Genomic DNA, 20,452 nt, shown 5'->3' with positions numbered 1-20,452 from the left:
TTGACATAAATTATTTTGAAGATGTATCTTCTCCATATTTACATTAAACAAAATCTAGAGATATATCTTCGAAACTAAACTAGACATTAAGTTTGACTTTGATTTAGAGATGCTCTGATGACTTTGACGATATATTATAACTATAATATTATTTTTTAATTTTATATAAATTAAACCATACACTTTCGAAATAATATAAAAATAACATAAAAAATAATAAATTTGGAGTACACAATGAAATCAAAATAAAATAGAATCGGAAATAGTGTTTCTAATACAATTATTATATAATATTGTGTATGACAGACACGGACCCCTTGTTCTTATGTTGCTTCATGTATTGCATTGTCTCACGTGCCTCCTCCATCATGGCATTTAGAACGTCATCAGAAAAGAGTCTTGTGTCTGTACACGTCTAACAATCTTCATGATACAACGACATTTAGACAACACATCAACATTACGATATGCCCTACCCTGCTCCTCCTCTAGTATCTCCTCATGAGCTGATCTAGGTGGATCTCCTGGAGTATCTGGTGTCATATAAGGACGTGACACCCTGAAATATCACTGGGTGCACCCGTTGTTGGTGAGAATATGGAGTACATAAACGGTCTAGAGGGGGTGAATACACCATAATTAAAAAAAATTAATCGATTTTCCAAAAATGAAATATTAGACTTTTTCAAAAAAGCGTTGAAGTCTTAAAGCTAAAATAGAAATTTTATGCTTGTATTGGAATCCAATCACGTTGAAAAATACACAATTCACAAAATTCACATATTGTTCAAAGACAATGATTAATTGAGTAATTATACATTACACGAGATGTGTCTTATGCAATGATTCAGTTAATACCAGATTCTAACAACATTAGTTTTCTAGAGTTTAATAAACATTAAACCTCAATTAGGTATCAATTCTAACAAAACATAATCTTACATAATAAATCGTTATCAACTCAATAAACGATAAACTACGCTAAGAATTGAAAAACCTAAGCATGTAATTGTCCAACGAAAATTAAAATGCAAGAGAGAGAGAGAGAGAGAGAGAGAGAGAGAGAGAGAGAGAGTGCACCGGGATGTATAGTGGTTCGGCGTTCGTCCTCATTTTTCCTACTCTACTCTTCAATGGTTTACCATTGGAACCTGTTTTGTTCCTTTTTATTTTGACAAATATTATAAGAGTTTATACAATCAATAATCCACAATAATGTTGAGAAAAAATCTCTTATCTGGATCTCGACTTTGTAGCGGGAAATTCATGATCATCAAGCTATTGACAAGCTAGAGATCAATTAACAAGAGTCGTCACCGCGCTTTTATTGTTTCCAAGGGAAAAGGGAAAAAGTACGAACAAAACCCAATTAGTAAGAAGTTTTCAAATAAAAACTAATAAAAATCAGAGATCACAGGTAAGGGGGTTGGTTACACAAAGGGAATGTGTTAGCACCCAAAGTGTCTTAGGTACTCCTAGGGAGCTCTTTTTGTGTGCATATGTATTTTGTACAAAGTGATGTTTACAAACAAATAGAATGGGGGGATGATAAAAGAATTCATTAATTATATTTTTGTGTTTGACAAGACCTTCGGTCTTGTGCCTACGTACCAACATAAAAATGAGGGATCAAAACCTCGTAGTTCGTGCTATAAATTTCAAAATGAGTGTGTTGATTTTAACAAAATTTAAGTTTGAAAGGCACAAAGGCCTAAAAATGGTTTGAATGAGTTAGTTCTTTTTGGCTTTTTTGAAAGTTTAGGTCGAGTATAGTTAAGTTTATTTACAAGTTTGATTTAAGAAAATAAGTTTGAAAATGCAGTGGCATAAGGCCAAAGTTTCTACCTCTTTTGAAAATGGTCAAAGTTTGGAACAAAAGTAGTTCACACAAAGAAGGTTTTGAAAATTGAGGGAGATATTTTGAAATTAAAGAAGTGGGGAGAAGATGAAGAGACTACCCTATACACAAAAAATTTAAAAGTTTAAAGTTGAAAAGATCTGACCAAATGGGAGCAATCCAATAGACAAGTATGTCAATAGAAACTCAGAATTCCCTTGAACTTTTAGAATCAAGCAACACAAATGCACAATTATATCAATCTTGAAGAGTAAAGGCATCAAATAAAGATGGTCTCATCCAAGCTTATCCACTTCATGATCTTCTTCAAGATAGCCTATGTAGCAGATAATTCCACAAGTCACAGGTTCAACATAACAGCTTAACAATGATCAATGTTGCAGATGAACTGGAGAGATCTTGAATGATGTATCAGATGAATTCAAATTGCAAATACTTGGTTCTTCAACAAATTGGAATTGGCCAAGTCCATTAGCAAAGGAATGTTTCCTAAGTTCTAAGTCCAATTGGGCAAGATCAAACCAATAATCCACTCAAAAGTCGTTTAGGTTTTTTGTTATTATTATGTGCATTAATGGCAAAGGACCACACAAACAAGCAAAGCAACAAAGTATATCACACAATATGGTCCAAATGGACAAAGGGAAAATTACATTAACATAAACAATTAGAATGATATGTATAATGGCAAATGATATAAAGTGCTAAAAGTAAATTGCATTAAAAGTAAAGATTTGAAATTAAAAGTTAATGGTTAGTGAGTTAGTAGTTAGTTTTGTTTTGCTTTTTGATTTCAAGACATTCTTTGGAGAACACTCAACCCACTTTCCACAAGCATGGATCCTTGAACCAAAACATCTTCCAAAGGAAGGAAAGAAGGCCAAGTCTCCACACGATACCATGGAAGAGGGGAGACTTATAATCTCACTAACTAGAATGCTTATGCCTTTTATGTCACAAATTTAGCGTTATGTTAAGCAATCGTAATTTGACTTATATAGAAGTCACAACTATTTGAGGCCGGGTAATAGACTTTTGGTGTTAATGCATGTTGGAGACATAGTATTATGAACTATGCTCATTAAACATACCACACACACAAAAAATATGCAAAGGGGTGGCCTAATCTCATCCATACTCATGTTAATCTTTCAATCAACTAGCATTAGGACTTTGAGATATCATTGGCCAATTGAAAATGAATGAATGAAGAAGGGGAATTAGATGAAGAGGGAAATGGATGAATGAGATCACAAATTGGTCAAAGGAGAATTTTTACCAAATTAATATTATTCATTCATTTTGGGAGATGGAATGTACATTCCATCAATCCCCTAAATCCAATAATATTAATTTGACAAAGTAAAATCAACTTTGACCAAGGCCCAACAACAAATGAGAAACTCAATTAAGTTAATACAAATGGTCAACACAATCAAAATGGCATTTATTCAATTAAAAATAGTAAAATAATGCATTAAATTTAAATATGTTTTGTCCAAATCCTAAAATCTCATCAAAACACCAAATAAATGGTCATGAGATTTATCATAGATCAAACAAGGTCAAAGGACCTTGGAGAAAAAATTTCATAATTTTTGGACACTTAAAAATATTTTAGCTCTTTGGAAAGGTGAGATCAAGAGGAACAAGTTTGATGTTGAACACTTTTTCATTTGGAGCTTGGAACTTGGAGATATCTGAGGTGGAAGTTTGGAAAATTTTGACATATCAAAAATTTTCTAAGTGTCAAGTCATATGTCTCAATAGTCCACCTTGCCTAACTTTATATAGGAGCTTCAAATGAGAAAAGTGTCTTCATCAAAGTTGTATCCCTCTCAAAGACCTTAAAAATGGTCACCAATTTCATGTCATTTGGATTTGAAATGATAGAGTTATGCATTTTTGAATTTTTGAAAAATCACTTGATCAATGGTATAGGTCAAAAGTGACCTATAATGTAGCCTCATATCACATGTTCAAAGAAGTTGGATTTGCTTCCACTACAAACATAAAAGTTGAAGTAGACACATTGAATTTGATTATTAAACTTAGAAATATTTCATCTCATAAAAATTGAGCAAGTTATGGCCTTGGGAAGTTGACTTTCAAATTAGGGTTTAGACAAAATGACCTATAATGTTTCAACATAGAAAATGATTTTCCAAGAAAAATTAGCCCTAGGTCTCAACATGAAAGTTGTTCATAACGTAATTTAGAGTAAGTTTTCTCTTGGGATCATTTTCATATGGTGAAAAATGTAGGATATAGGGTCTAGGGAGACCCCGTTTTGATCAGATGAATCCATCTGGCCAACCACCATCAACCAACTTGCTAATTTCCAATTCTCTTGACTTTATTGGCTCATGGTAGATCATATATGCATAAGATAATGAATTTTGAAGTACCCCTTGAGAAATTTGATCAATTGGTGAGATAGCTTGTTGGAGAAGTTACTCAAGATACCCAATCAAACTAGGGTTTCCAAGGCAAATCACCCTCAAACTCTTGAAGCAAATTTAATCAATATAATATGTAGAGATCATTGGGACTCATATATGATGTTCATAACCGTTCTTGAATCAATTCTTGATTGTGCTCTTTGTTCATGAGGGTCTCAAACCCTAGATGTGATCTTAATGAATCAATGAGATCATGCCCTACCTACAAAAGAGTTAGATAGATACAAAGACATATTTTTGGTATTTTGGTTAGTGAAATGATAAAATACAAGTATGATATAATCACAAAATGCTTGATGATCTCTCCCAAAACAAACCCAATGAAAGAGGGGTAAGGAGGATGCCAAGGTATGATCCTAATGCTAATGCTTATGATGAAGTGGATGAGGGATCTTAGGGTTAAAATTGGGGTCTTACAGCTGCCCCTATTTAAGGATATTCTAACTGAGGAGGTGAAGGTTAAAATCTTCGGCTCGACTCAGTAGAATGGGCTTAAATAACAACATAGAGAAACAAATTTTGGTCCCTAAGAGACCTCATGATGCATATGATATGAATGCAAAAGTCAATGCTCTGTGGGGAAATATTGCCACAAAGGAAAAAGAAATCAGAGAGACCGAAAGTCCGCAGGAGTATAATGCATTCCATAAGGAAAACTCACTGGGGAGACAGAGACTCTGGGGGATAAAAAATGAGTTATCCGTAGGCCAGGCTACGACTTAAAACTATTGGGGGACTCGAGGAAATCCATACAAAATGGAAAGACTCATCCGGGGGAACAACAACATTTGCAGGGGATACGAATAAGTCAGGATAAAACTGAAATACTCGACTCGTGCAGGAAAAAGCGATTTCACTAAGGAAATATGCACTCAACTCAACTGGGGAAGAAATAAACTTCAGCACAGGAGGAGCAGGAATCTATTACCTACTACCTGTTACTGGGTAAGGAGATAATAAAAATCTGACAAAGAGACCACCCGTCATTGGTTAGGATGAACATATCAAGGATGACTCACTGAGGAAAAGCAGGAGGAATATTCATTACCGGTTACTGGGTAAGAATAGCCTTGTTGGGGAAAACTATAGAAAAATAGGATTTACAACTACCAGTTACTTGGCAGAAGACCAAAGGGTGAGAGTATCTGTCATCGGTTAAGATGAACATATCAAGGATAAACTCAACAGGGAAGAAAATCTGTCATCGGTTAAGATGAACATATCAAGGATAGACTTTCCTGGGGATGTTAAGGAGGATATCCGTCATCGGTTAGGATGAACATATCAAGGATATACCAACTGAACAACAAAAAGGAATTACATCTATCGACAACTGGATAGAAAACCGTTAGAGAGAGAATCTGTCATCGGTTAGGATGAACATATCAAGGATTAACTCTGCGAGGGGACAAAGTAGGATTTATAACTACCGGTTACTGGGTAGAAGACCGATCAAAGAGAAAATCCGTCACTGATGAAAGTGAACATATCAAGGATAGACTCTGAAAAGGGGAAAAAGTAGGGATTACATTTATCAGTTACTGGATAGAGTACCAAAGAAGAGAAAATCTGTCACCGGTTAAAGTGACATATCAAGGATTGACTCTGCAGAGAAGAAAAGTAGGATTTACAACTACCGGTTACTGGGTAGAAAACCAACAAGGAGAAGAAAACCCGTCATTGCTTAAGATGAACATATCAAGGATTAACTCTCTGGGAAACAAAAGAGTAGGAATTACAACTACCTTTTTACTGGGTAGAATACCAGAGAAGAGAATATCCGTCACCGGTTAAAGTGAACATATCAAGGATAAACTCCACAGGAAAAGAAAAGATATCCGTCACTGGTTAGGATGAACATATCAAGGATATACTTTTCTAGGAAAAGATCCACTAAGGATACTGCTGAGGAGAAAAAGGGGTATTTTTGTCGGGTATTGGGCACAGACACTCCAAAAACGATCCTGACAAGTGGTCGACACCAACACCAACACGGACACCCTTTTTCTCAGAGGTGTCGGTATTATATAGATTTTTACTGCCTTAAAAGAGAAGAATTATGAAATTCACGAGGACCACCATAACAATTTTAAATGTTAAATCCTATATCAATATGCATTCCAAGGTTTCGCAAAATCAAAGGTTTCGAATCCATGGTAAGAGACTTTTTTTTCACCTTGGGAACAAGATATAGCAATTTTAGAATAAAACTATAAAATCTTACCGGAGCACAAGCGGAGCAAGACGTTGCAAGTGGTGATATATTCCTGGCTTTCATATCTAGGGTTAATGATTCATTCGTTATTTTTTTTTTTGGATAAGTGGCAAAGTCCAGGGGGAATTGTTAATTTTGGTGGAATAAAAATTCAAAAATACCCTTTTAATTTCGAAAATCTATCATAAGAGAGACGCATCATGTTTCTCATCGAAAGATGTCTTAACCGAGTCTCATCCATATTTTTTTCAAAACTTATTCGGAGATGTTTCTCGGAAACAACTCTATGTACATATCATGCATTCCTTAATGAAACGTCATTTTTTTTGACATAAATTTTGCTGAAGATGCATCTTCTCCATATTTACATTAAACAAAATCTAGAGATATATCTTCGAAACTAAACTAGACATTAAGTTTGACTTTGATTTAGAGATGCTCTGATGACTTTGACGATATATTATAACTATAAAATTATTTTTTAATTTTATATAAATTAAACCATACACTTTCGAAATAATATAAAAATAACATAAAAAATAATAAATTTGGAGTACACAATGAAATCAAAATAAAATAGAATCGGAAATAGTGTTTCTAATACAATTATTATATAATATTGTGTATGACAGACACGAACCCCTTGTTCCTATGTTGCTTCATGTATTGCACTGTCTCACGTGCCTCCTCCATCATGGCATTTAGAACGTCATTCGAAAAGAGTCTTGTGTTTATACACGTCTAACAATCTTCATGATACAATGACATTTAGGCAACACATCAACATTACGATATGCCCTACCCTGCTCCTTCTCTAGTATCTCCTCATGAGCTGGTCTAGGTGGATCTTCTGGAGTATCTGGTGTCATATAAGGACGCGACACCCTGAAATATCACTGGGTGCATCCGTTGTTGGTGAGAATATGGAGTACATAAACGGTCTAGAGGGGGTGAATAGACCATAATTAAAAAAATTAATCGATTTTCCAAAAATGAAATATTAGACTTTTTCAAAAAAGCGTTGAAGTCTTAAAGCTAAAATAGAAATTTTATGCTTGTATTGGAATCCAATCACGTTGAAAAATACACAATTCACAAAAGTCACATATTGTTCAAAGACAATGATTAATTGAGTAATTGTACATTACACGAGATGTGTCTTATGCAATGATTCAATTAATACCAGATTCTAACAACATTAGTTTTCTAGAGTTTAATAAACATTAAACCTCAATTAGGTACCAATTCTAACAAAACATAATCTTACATAATAAATCGCTATCAACTCAATAAACGATAAACTACGCATAATTGAAAACTCATAAAGATGAAAAGCGAAAGGAAGAATGGAAACGAAGATTAAAATGCAGAGAGAGAGAGAGAGAGGGAGAGAGAGAGAGAGAGAGAGAGAGAGAGAGAGAGAGTAGAGAGAGAGAGAGAGAGAGAGAGAGAGAGAGATGAGAGAGAGAGAGAGAGAGAGAGAGAGAGAGAGAGAGAGAGAGAGAGAGAGAGAGAGTGCACCGGGATGTATAGTGGTTCGGCGTTCGTCCTCATTTTTCCTACTCTACTCTTCAATGGTTTACCATTGGAACCTGTTTTGTTCCTTTTTATTTTGACAAATATTATAAGAGTTTATACAATCAATAATCCACAATAATGTTGAGAAAAAAAATCTCTTATTTGGATCTCGACTTGTATACATGTTAATGCTAAGTTCTTTTGCAAAATCTTTACTCGATTCTTGCTTCTTTAATCTTCCAACTTCACCAATCTGATCACAATCTTCGTGTGCGGCAATCACCTTTTTATCCCACTGATTTCTTAAGCAATAAATGGTCTAAAGATTGAGAAGAACTCCACCTTGTTTGTAGCCTTCCACGCAGTCACTGCCAAGGTCAGCTGGCGAGAAGTACCTCATTCTTTTCACTAGAATTTGTCACTACCAATGACAATAACCTCAATCTTGCAAGTTTCCTGAAAAACCTTACCAAACCTTCAAGAACGATTAGTTTCAAGACAGTGTCTCCCAAAATCAATTACAAATATATCATTATCAAGATTTGAAATCAAAACTAGAGGTTGAAGCTTAAAGAATCAAGTGCAACTTGTGATTCAAATCACAATGTTGCCTGGTTCGAATCAAGGTAAAAGTGTGATTCGAGTCACAGGTATTGAAAAATTTATGTTTGTCGTTGTTCAATTTGATTTGATTCATGATATGTACATGATTAGAGTCATGCACATAAAATATCAATTTTTCATGATTTTCAAAATACTTTGAGATTTTGTTTTCAACCTAACTTGAATCAACAACACATATGGTTATTTTTCCACTAACTTAACCAATTGACCAAAAGCAGTATGATCAAACTCAAAATATAACAATTGAATTATGCATGCTAAAAACTAATCAATTCAAACATTGATTCAGAGATGTGCAATCATGAAGGAGACTCAATAAACAATAATATATGAGACGAACACGATAAGAAAAGCAACAAAACTTTATTGGGGCTCTCCCCCTGAATGTAGTAAGGACATGCAACTTGAACCTCCTCCTTTTTTATGCTTGGCAAATTTTCACTTGAAATTTAGTCGACTTTGAGTCATAGAAAATAAATGTATGTGCTCTCCCTGAAACATTGCACACAAACAGCACGACATAAAATGCAGAAAACAATTCTAGACTCACATTACAACTTCTCCCCCTTTGATAACATTAAAAATATATAGATCGAAAAGAGAAAATACCAAATAATCAGCCGCAAAACAATAAATTCAGATGAACACGTGAACTAAATAGCTAAGAATATACAACAACAAGGATCAGATACATAATACGAAGATAGACATGCTACATGCAACAAAATGAAAAATAGACATGCAAAAATATTCAATCAACATACAATTAAGTGACTTTTTTTAAAAATAACAACATTTTCCAAATTAAATACTGAAATAACCATTTTTACAAAAAAAATACGAAAATAACCACATTTCCAAACAGATGCGCCAGTTGATCTGGCGCATCCGTTTATCCTAAGAGGAGGCACCAACTTCCTTGGCGCATGCTTCTAGAGCATTGCATGGAGGCGCCAGGGTTGCTGGCACATGCATGTGTCTTTAGCCACATGCGCCCATGCATCTAGCACATGCATGCAATGTGTGTTTGGGAATTAAAAAAAGAATTAAGGTGTATGCGTCAGATGCATTGGCGCATACACCAATGCATAGACACATGTGCCAGCAACCCTGGCGCCTCCATTCAATGCTTTAGAAGCATGCGCCAAGGGAGCTGGCGCCTCCTCTTAATATTAAATGGATGCGCCAGATCAACTAGCGCATCTGTTTGGAAATGTGGTTATTTTCGTTTTTTTTAAATGGTTATTTCAGTATTAAATTTGAAAAATGTGGTTATTTAAAAAAATCTAATTAAGTGATCAAAACTATAATTAAAGAAAGATTTAATAATGCATGAACAGGTTTATGAATGGCCAAATGCACATACTTATCAACACACATTTAAAAAAACTTAAATGCAAAAAAGAAGAAGTCAAAAACATGTTAAAGATGAATGAGTAATGTAAAGAAGGTAATAAGCAAACCAATGAACAAATCCATAAAAAACATACACACAATGATATAAAACTGAATACAAGAGTTATAGAGACATACCAATGTAATCGGTGAAACTATAATTTGCTACAAAATAGTGTTAATGAAAATGAAGTATATACAATAAATGAAATTAAACAGAATGCTTGATCTATTTAAAGCACGAGGAATCTAAGATTCTCAAATCCTTACATATCTCGTGAAAAGTTTTGATGACAATGGTTTTGTAAAAATAACAGCAAGCTGATTTTTTGTGTCAGCGTATTCAAAAACAACACCCTATTTTTTCAACATTATCTCTAAAAAAATGGTGTCGAATCTCAATGTGTTTAGTTCGTGAATGGAGTCCAAAATTCTTAGTACTATCACACTTAATAAAAATGAAGTCAATTTTTAAATCATAATCTAACAATTGTTGCTTAAGCCATAAGACATACTTTTAGCATTCTTATGATGTGAAATTGAGTAGAATACTTTCACGCTTAAAGTTGAGATAAGTATGTTCCTCGCTTTCAAATCATATGAAGATTGTTTGGTTTCATTACATGTCTAATCCTCTAGGTGTTTAACAACATCAATGTCACCCTTAGGAATAAAAGGACCATCAATGACAAATACCCATAGATATTTGTCAACTGATAGTAAATGTACATATATGTTCTCTTTCCAATCAACATAAATCTTGACTTTTAAAAACAGGTGCTCTATTATATGCTCCCTTGGATCATCATCGTCCGACATATTCTCAAACTTTTGAGTCAATTAGACACGGTCAATAGACCCGTTATTAATGTAATTGTCGAGTGAGAATATGGATTAGACACAGTCAATACCAATCATTCCTTCCACCTAATAACCCAGATTGTTGCATAGCATGCATAATATTCATATGAATCAAGCATATACACCACATACATCATACATTGCATATCATGTATATCAAATATTTCTCTTGTAGCTGGTCTATTTCCCCAACGAATATTTCAGTCAATCCCCAACAAAATAAACCTACAAAAGCCTACCTACCATTCCATATCCCAATAAAAAAATTCACAATAATACACTTGCCTTCCTTAAATTATATTAATCCATTTTCAATGGACAAATTTTTGAATATTCTTGTATTTAATTATCTTATACCTTGAATGCCCGAAAAGCTATCGTCATTCGTACATTCTTATCCAAGATGATTAAATAGGGGTAGCTGTCATACCCTAAAATTTGCCCTACTTTTTCACTTCATCTGGCTCATGGCTCATTGCATCTGCATATTCAAATGCCCTAATCATCCATCATATGACATTCATTTACAATTGCATTTTTTTAAAATAGCATCATTGATTCAAAGGTTTCTTGTTATTTAAGATATAAGGCACTAAATTATGATTTGCAAGCTTATGGTCATTGTGCTTCATCTCGACATTGTAGATTATGGGCACAACAAGTTAATGATTGATCTTTGTTCTTAAGTTGAATCTTCATGGAACCCTAATCTTTAGTATATGTTTTGGTTATGTTGATTACATCATGGGCAATTAATTTGGGAGACATGCTTCAAGGTTGACCATTCTTTATGGAAGTCTTACATGGCTAGTTGATTAGTTGTTCATTTGATTCAAGGATTTACAATTTGGATTCAAGTCAAAGAAATCAAGATAGATTCATTCAATTTCATATTCAATCAAGGTTTAAATTCAATTCAAAATTCAAAATGCAAGCTTGAAGGGAAAAGTGCTTTCTTGTAACATAAGTCACAATTTAATTCAAAAGGCCATTTTCATTTCAAAAGCATCCAATTACATTAAAAAGGGTCCTAAAGCAAATTCTACACAAAATTATATTTTTGACCTACAATAGAGTTTTGGTCAACTGTTGACTTTTTGGTCAAACAGTTGACTAAAGTTAACTAAATATCCTAGAACCCTAACAAAGTTCTTTGGTCTTTATTCTCATAAGTCTTTTATTCTTGTGCCTCAAAGTGATTAAAGATCTCAATATCTTTCATGCTTTGATCAAACCTTCATGAACCATGTGTGTTATGCAATTCCAGGCCAACCCACCTCATATGTATAATAGCCCTGCAACAAACAAAGCCCAATTTCAAGTCATGACCATACATAGACACACCTAACCAAAATTCAAAGCATGATTACAACTCACAATGTCGAGACAAGGTTCATGAATCAACTTGCATATACAATCCAACACATAAGAACCAACTCATAAGATAATACATATATCAACATTTCTCATCTATTGCTCATAAGATAATACTTTGAAATTTTCCTTTCAACCTAACTTGAATCAACAACTCATATGGTTCTTGTTCCACTGACGCGACCAATTGACTAAAAGCATGATGACTAAACTCAAATATAACAATTGAATTATGCATGCTAAAAACGAATTGATTAAAAACTTGATTCAGAGATATGCAATCATGAAGGAGGTTCAATAAACAGTAATAAAAGAGACAAAAGTGATAAGACAAACAACAAAATCATATTGGTGCTAGATGATTAAGATAATAATCAAATGTGGTATCCATATCCCTACGTGTCATAGCGAGATGTTTAGACTCAGAAGACTCTCTCAGAATAAACTGCATGCAGCTAAACTGCCACATGACACGCTTAGGCAGATCATGATATGCCAGATGTGAACCGCAAGTCAACCATCCAGAGTAGAAGGCTATGTCGTCAAAGCGACGCGTCTCACAGTGAGTGACGTAAGTATGGAAGTGTATATCCTCTACTACCAAGTGGTCAAGCTACACTCAGTATGGCTCAGTCGCATGATTCCCTTTGAGCGGGATGAATATAGAAGCACATGGTATATCCTCACTGTAGGTCAGAACAAATGACCAACCAAATATGCGTGGGAAGTGCTTAAGGATCCAAGCCTAGAAATGGTACATATGAAACATTAGTAATGTCATAACAAAAACGTTATGTAAATGACACATAAATATTAATGTCAAAAGTGTGATGTTGCAATCCATCTATTTGGTCTTCCACATATAACTTTCAACTAACTTGGAGTACAGGTAGACCAAACAAGCGGCCCCCAATTTTACTCATGGGTTTGATTTAAGTCATCGAAGTATCGCATGTATACCACATCCACATAAGTGGTACTATTATCCATAAAAATGGACGTGTCAATCAAATACAATAGGTATGCTCTCAAAGCATATGCTCTATGCTCTACAATCTACTATTCACCATCAGCAGCTTGCTCTGCATCATGCAACTGCTATGTGTACAACCTCGCTAGGAACCAAAACTTAGCATGAGCCCATCAGATGGCTTCTAACTCCTTCATGGTATCCTCTGGGTCAGCTCCCTGATAGTATACCATCATCTCCAATGCGTCATTTATGTTAATTATGTCGTGGTCTAGCAGTATCCCCCTGATCGGAAGATGTAGCAGGCACAATACATTGTCTAATGTGATAAATATCTCACCATGTGAAAGATGAAATGATGACGTCTCCGAGTGGCATCTCTCTACAAATACAGATAGCTTACCATGGTTAACAGTAACATGATAGATCATGCACAAGTCTCTTAGCTCGGATAGTTGCATCACTTCCTGAAACCACTACTTATTAGTTTGTGGAAGACCCATAATATTTCGGCCATGGTTGATGAATTTTAAAGCAACACGGTCCTGCTGAAAATACATAATCGAAGTAAACCCTGCTTTAATTAGGTCTTTTGCATGTTGTAATGTGGCCTGGTTCATAGTTTTATAAAAACTGATTTATGGCTAAAAACTTTTTCTAACCTACGCATTCTCCTTTATGTTCTTCAGTCCTATGTTTAGCTAGTTCGAAACAAGCGCTTATTTTCCAAAAGGGACTTTTAATGGTAGAAGTGAAGGTTAATGAACCAACGAGGTTTTTGGAGTGGCAGCACCTTTCACGAGTTTGGTTTGTAGCTACACGACTTTGTTCTTGCTTGAGGATTTTTCTTTTGACTCCTCCTTTATTTCTTAGTTTTTGTTTATTTCCCTTATTTTTTGCTAGACTAATTCCAATTTGCTGAAGGAGAATTGCGATCCAAAACGCAGCGGAAATTAAAATTTTCTCCTTAGAGATCCTTACGAATGGTCATGATCAGTGATAGAATATTTACCTCTTGTGACGATTGAAACCTTTAGTGCAGATCTCTTGTGACGATCAAAACCTTTGATGCAGATCCACGGAGCGATCACGAACGTTGAACGATGACAACGTCTCTACTCAGTCCACACGAACGGATTCCTTCAATCTCAGTGCTAGCTGGTACGAATGAAGGCTTTGAGTGAGAGAGAGAGAGAGAGAGAGAGAGAGAGAGAGAGAGAAAACAAAAATAATGCAACCGCCATTAATGCTTCTGCACAAGGGTTCTATTTATAGAACCACTTATGTGGGCTTCAAGCTAAAAAGCCCACTTAAGTGTATTTTGGCCCACATATTATAATATGCCCAAAATCACTTAAGCTCATGGTACCTTACCATATTTCGTATTCAACTTAAGTACATCGTACCTTTACGATGTTCTACAATTCACTTCAGGGCACCGTACCTTACGGTGTTCCTTAGTTACTCTATCTCTCATCACTCCGTCCTTTGTGTGTGACCCTGTAGGTTTTCGCGGCATCGACAATTATATTAAATCATGTATTTAACATAATAAACAGTGAGCGGTATCTAACAACACATCACTGCTACCCAAGACATGAAAATGTCATGTGATCTGACAATTCCTTCTGTGATAATATTTATGTGTATAATTACCCTTTTGCCCTTATGTCTATATTGAACACAAGGCATAGACCGTGTCATCCTTGTCCAGTTCAATATTGGGCCCATAGACATTTATCCTGTTATGCGGGATGGGCAAATTCCATCTAGGTCACTCATGTCCCTCAGCATGCTTCGTAGAGTACCCATCAACTGTCTTTATGGTTATCCAGTTACGGACAACGTTTGATCAGCAATAAAGCACTCGATTCTACATCTAGGGTCCATAGTGGTTTTAGGTCGAAGAGTGGTATACACCATTATCACCATGAGAATAACTTATGACACTTTGCATAACTTTTTGTATAGTATTCTCATAGCGGGTCAATCCAGTATAAATATTACTCTTAATATTCATACCTATGTTTAAGACTTGATAACTCCTTATCCATGATCCATGAGATGTGATCATCAGTCTATATACATAATAGTCTTAATGCTCTAATGTCATCCCACTTCACAATAAAGCTCGACTACGGATACTTTAAGAATAGTGTCCTTATGTTTAATGTGATCTCATGATTAAGTCATACTTGATACATTAAACATACTAGCTATTCTAGGGACTTTATTAAACAAACGTAATAAAGAAAAAGCCTTTTATTATTAATAAATAATTCGATACAAGTACCAAAAGTATTGGCCTCTAGGGCTTACACCAACAATCTCCCACTAGCACTAGAGCCAATCAGGCATACCCTTAATACCCATAGATCTAGTATGGCCATCATGCTTCTGCTGCGCAAGAGGCTTTGTCAGTGGGTCAGCAATATTGTCAAGTGTAGGTACTCTGCATATTTTCACATCTCCTCTATCTATTATCTCTCGAATGAGATGATAACGCCTAAGTATGTGTTTGGATCGTTGGTGAGATCTAGGCTCCTTGGCTTGTGCGATAGAACCATTGTTATCACAGTAGAGACCAATGGGATCCACAATGCTAGGAACTATGCCAAGTTTACTAATGAACTTTTTGATCCAAACAGCTTCCTTTGCTGCACTTGAGGCAACAATATACTCGGGCTCGGTTGTAGAATCAACAACTGTATCTTGCTTTGAACTTTTCCAGCTCACAGCGCCACCGTTTAAGCAAAACACATAATCAGATTGCGATCTAAAGTCATCCTTATCTGTCTGGAAGCTAGCATCGGTGTATACAATTACAGCCAACTCTTCCTGACCTCCATATGTAACACCCCTATTAAAATAAGAGAATTATTTAATTGAGTTAATATTATTTTATTAATTTAATTAAATAAAGTTGAATTATTGGATTATTATTATTATTATTTGGAGTAATAATTATTTGGAAAATATATATGTTGGAAATAAGAGAAAGAGTCTTATTTTTGGAACAGAAGGGTTTTACGTGAAAAAGCAGAGAAGCATCGTGAAAGAGGAAAAAGGGCAAGAGAAGGAGCTGTAGAGCAAAGGTTGGAGAACGGAAAAGCTTGAAGCTCGAAGAGTTGCCGGATTGTTAAGGTAAGGGGGGTTTATCGTCGTTTAATGGGTATTATCGATTAACATGTAATGGGTAGTGATAAGCCGTCGATTGACCCTAATTGGGATTTAGAATGTTGAGAAATTATGTTGAATAAGTTGTATTAAAGCTGAAATTGAATTTGTGTTTGAGTGTATTGTGAATTTCTGAGCGTATAGCTTTTTACGGAAGTTGAATCGGAGGTCCGGAAGTCCTCCAACGGCGGAAAATGCGGAAACTCTGCATTCTGCCTTGTGTTAGCGCAGGAACTGCTGTTTCGCCTGCGTTAACCGGTTAACCCAGGGTGTTAACCGGTTAACACTGTTATAAATTGTGAAAAATGTTGAGTTTTGCCTGCGTTAACCGGTTAACCTATAGCGTTAACCGGTTAACACTGTTGCGTTTTGCCTGGAAGTGTAATTTTCCTGCGTTAACCGGTTAACCTATAGCGTTAACCGGTTAACACTGTTGCAGTATGTAAAAATGGTTGATTTTTATGATGTAAGTGTAATTGGTGATTGGCCTATTGTATCCAATTGTGATAAATAAATTCGTGGAGTCTATGTTGCGAAATGTTGATGCAAATATGTTGATAAGTTGTTTTTGTGGAAAATATTAAGTTGTAGGCTGATGAGCCAAAGTTGAATATAAGTTGTTTTGTTGAAAATGCTGAGTTGTAGGCTGATGAGCCAAAGTTGATTTTTAAGTTGTTGTTGCTGAAAAAGCTGTTATGTTGTCGTTGTTATTATGTTGTGGAACTTCAAGTCGTACATGCCATATACATTCATATGCATTAAGTCGGGGCTTTTGCTCACACCACGTTGGCCTGGATTGGCAAAATTATGGGGCTTTTGCTCACACCACGTTGGCCTGGATTGGCAAAAATTCTAAGTTGAAAGTTGAAGGCTTATGCCTTGATGCCCACTAAACTGGCAATGATTTTAAGTTGGGAGTTTTACTCCAAATGGTACCACATGCATGAAGAGTCGAGTCTCATTTGAGTTGCATTTACGTTGTGTTTGAATATGATGTTGAGTTGAATATGCTGCTACCGAATGCATGATATGATGTGGGTGATTAACGTGTAAAGTTACTTAACATAACATGATGATTTATAATATTTGTTATATCGATTGAGGAACTCACCCTTACAGTTATATTTTTCAGGTAACGAGCAGTGAGTTGAGTAGAAGCTAGTGCTTGAAGTCTAGAGTGGTTTTAGTGGGTCATGCTCTGATAGATGTAACATCGGGACGGGATGTTTTATTTGTTGAATAAATGTTAATTTTAAGATATTACAGATGTTGAATGTTTCTATCCGCTGCGAATTTTTAAAGAAGTGTTTATGTTGAATTAAATAATGAGCATGACTGATTTTTACGGTGAATTATGTGAAGTATTATGTGACACCCTTGGTGCATGATTACTCTGATATTGATTTATATGCTGTTGTTTTAATTAAATATTTGGGGTATTTTAGAAGGGTGTTACATTAGTGGTATCAGAGCAGGTCGGTCTGTCCGGCCAGTTGTCGTGTCATTACTGTCTAACAATTGTGTAATTGTTATTAATCTAACGTTAAGTTGTGTTGTATTGATAAGTTGAAATGGCTGGAAGGAATGACGCTGCAATGGCTGCCGCAATGCAAGCAATGGCACAAGCGGTGCAGAACTTGCCAAATGCTGGTGGTGATGCTGGGTCACGTAGCTTGGCGACTTTTCAGAGAGAGAATCCGCCGGTGTTTAAAGGGAAGCATGATCCAGATGCAGCCTTGGGATGGTTGAAAGAGATTGAGAGAATCTTCCGTGTTATGGATTGCACTCCAGCTCAGAAGGTTCGGTATGGTACTCACATGCTAGCAGTCGAAGTTGATGACTGGTGGCTAGAGACTCACAAGAGGTTGACCGTGGCAGGTGAAGACATTACTTGGGATGTATTCCGTAGGGAATTTCTGAGGAAGTATTATCCGGAAGATGTCCGTGGTAAGAAGGAAATCGAGTTCCTTGAGCTGAAGCAAGGAAACATGTCTGTCACTGATTATGCTGCGAAATTTGTGGAGCTGTCCAAATTTTATCCTCATTACACTGGTGGTGGTGCTGAATTTTCGAAGTGCATCAAGTTTGAGAACGGATTGCGCTCTGAAATTAAGAAGGCTGTTGGGTATCAGAAGATACGCATTTTTACTGATTTGGTTGATAGCTGCAGGATATTTGAAGAAGACAATAATGCTCATTACAAGATTGTCAGTGACCGCAGAGGCAAGCAACATCAAAACCGTGGCAAGCCGTATGATGTTCCAGCTGGAAAAGGGAGACAAAGAGCTGCTCCGGCTCAGAGAGCTAGTGGGGGAGGTGCTCCTACTGGTATAGTTTGCTTCAAGTGTGGTCAGGCTGGTCATAAGAGTAATGTATGCACTGCTGAAGTAAAGAGGTGTTTTCGCTGTGGTAAGATTGGCCATGCAATAGCTGATTGCAAGCACAAGGAAGTGATTTGTTTTAATTGCGGAGAAGAAGGGCATATTGGAAGTCAGTGTCAGAAGCCGAAGAAAGGGAATCAGTCAGGAGGCAAGGTCTTTGCTTTATCGGGTTCTGAGACTTCTGCAGATGATCGTTTGATCCGAGGTACGTGTTATATTAATGGCTTTCCTCTTGTAGCTATTATTGACACAGGTGCGACTCATTCCTTTATATCTTTGGATTGTGCTGTGAAACTTAAGTTAGAGATATCTGAGATGTTTGGTAGTATGGTAATTGATACTCCTGCGAAGGGTTCAGTGACTACTACTTCGGTTTGTTTAAACTGTCCTTTGAGTATTTTTGGTAGGGACTTTGGAATGGACCTAGTGTGTCTTCCACTAGTGCAGATTGATGTTATTCTGGGTATGAACTGGTTGGTGTTTAACCGAGTTTCTATCAATTGTTTTGATAAGACTGTGATATTTCCTGAGAGTGAGGAAGGAAAGAGTTTGTTTCTATCAGCGAGACAAGTGGATGAGGAAGTAGCTGATGGGGCAGAGTTGTTTATGCTGTTAGCGACTTTGGAGGCTAAAGATAAACTGATGATTTGCGACCTAGCTGTGGTGTGTGATTTTCCTGATGTGTTTCCGGAAGAAGTGAATGAATTGCCGCCAGAGCGTGAAGTGGAGTTCTCTATTGACTTGGTACCTGGTACTAGGCCGATATCGATGGCTCCGTACCGTATGTCTGCTGTTGAGTTAACTGAATTGAAGAGTCAGTTGGAAGATCTATTGGATAAGAAATTTATTCGTCCGAGTGTGTCACCGTGGGGTGCACCAGTGCTATTGGTTAAGAAGAAAGAAGGTACTATGAGATTGTGTGTGGACTACAGGCAACTGAATAAAGTGACGATCAAGAATCGGTATCCTTTGCCGAGGATTGATGATTTGATGGATCAGTTGGTTGGTGCAAGTGTGTTCAGTAAAATAGATTTGAGATCTGGGTATCATCAGATCCGTGTGAAAACAGAGGATATTCAGAAGACTGCTTTCAGAACAAGGTATGGACATTATGAGTATTCTGTAATGCCTTTTGGTGTGACTAATGCACCTGGAGTATTTATGGAGTATATGAATAGGATTTTCCATCCGTACCTAGACAAGTTTGTTGTGGTGTTTATTGATGATATTTTGGTGTATTCGAAATCTGAAGAAGAGCATGCTGAACATTTGAGAGTGGTTTTAGAAGTCCTACGAGAAAAGAAGTTATTTGCTAAATTGTCCAAGTGCGAATTTTGGTTAGGAGAGGTAAGTTTTCTTGGTCATGTGATTTCAAGAGGTGGTGTGGCTGTTGATCCTTCTAAGATAGAAGCGGTATCTAAGTGGGAAGCTCTGAAGTCTGTTGCTGAGATTCGAAGTTTTCTTGGTTTGGCTGGTTATTATAGGAAGTTCATTGAGGGATTTTCTAAGTTGGCGTTACCGTTGACGATGTTGACTAGAAAGGGGCAAGCGTTTGTTTGGGACTCAAAATGTGAAGAAGGTTTCCAAGAGCTAAAGAGAAGGTTGACTACTGCTCCT

This window comes from Lathyrus oleraceus, chromosome 3, assembly GCF_024323335.1.
Source record: "Lathyrus oleraceus cultivar Zhongwan6 chromosome 3, CAAS_Psat_ZW6_1.0, whole genome shotgun sequence".
NCBI lineage: Eukaryota > Viridiplantae > Streptophyta > Magnoliopsida > Fabales > Fabaceae > Lathyrus > Lathyrus oleraceus.
The sequence above is the reverse complement of the archived record's forward strand: the minus strand, read 5'-3'. Positions refer to the sequence as shown.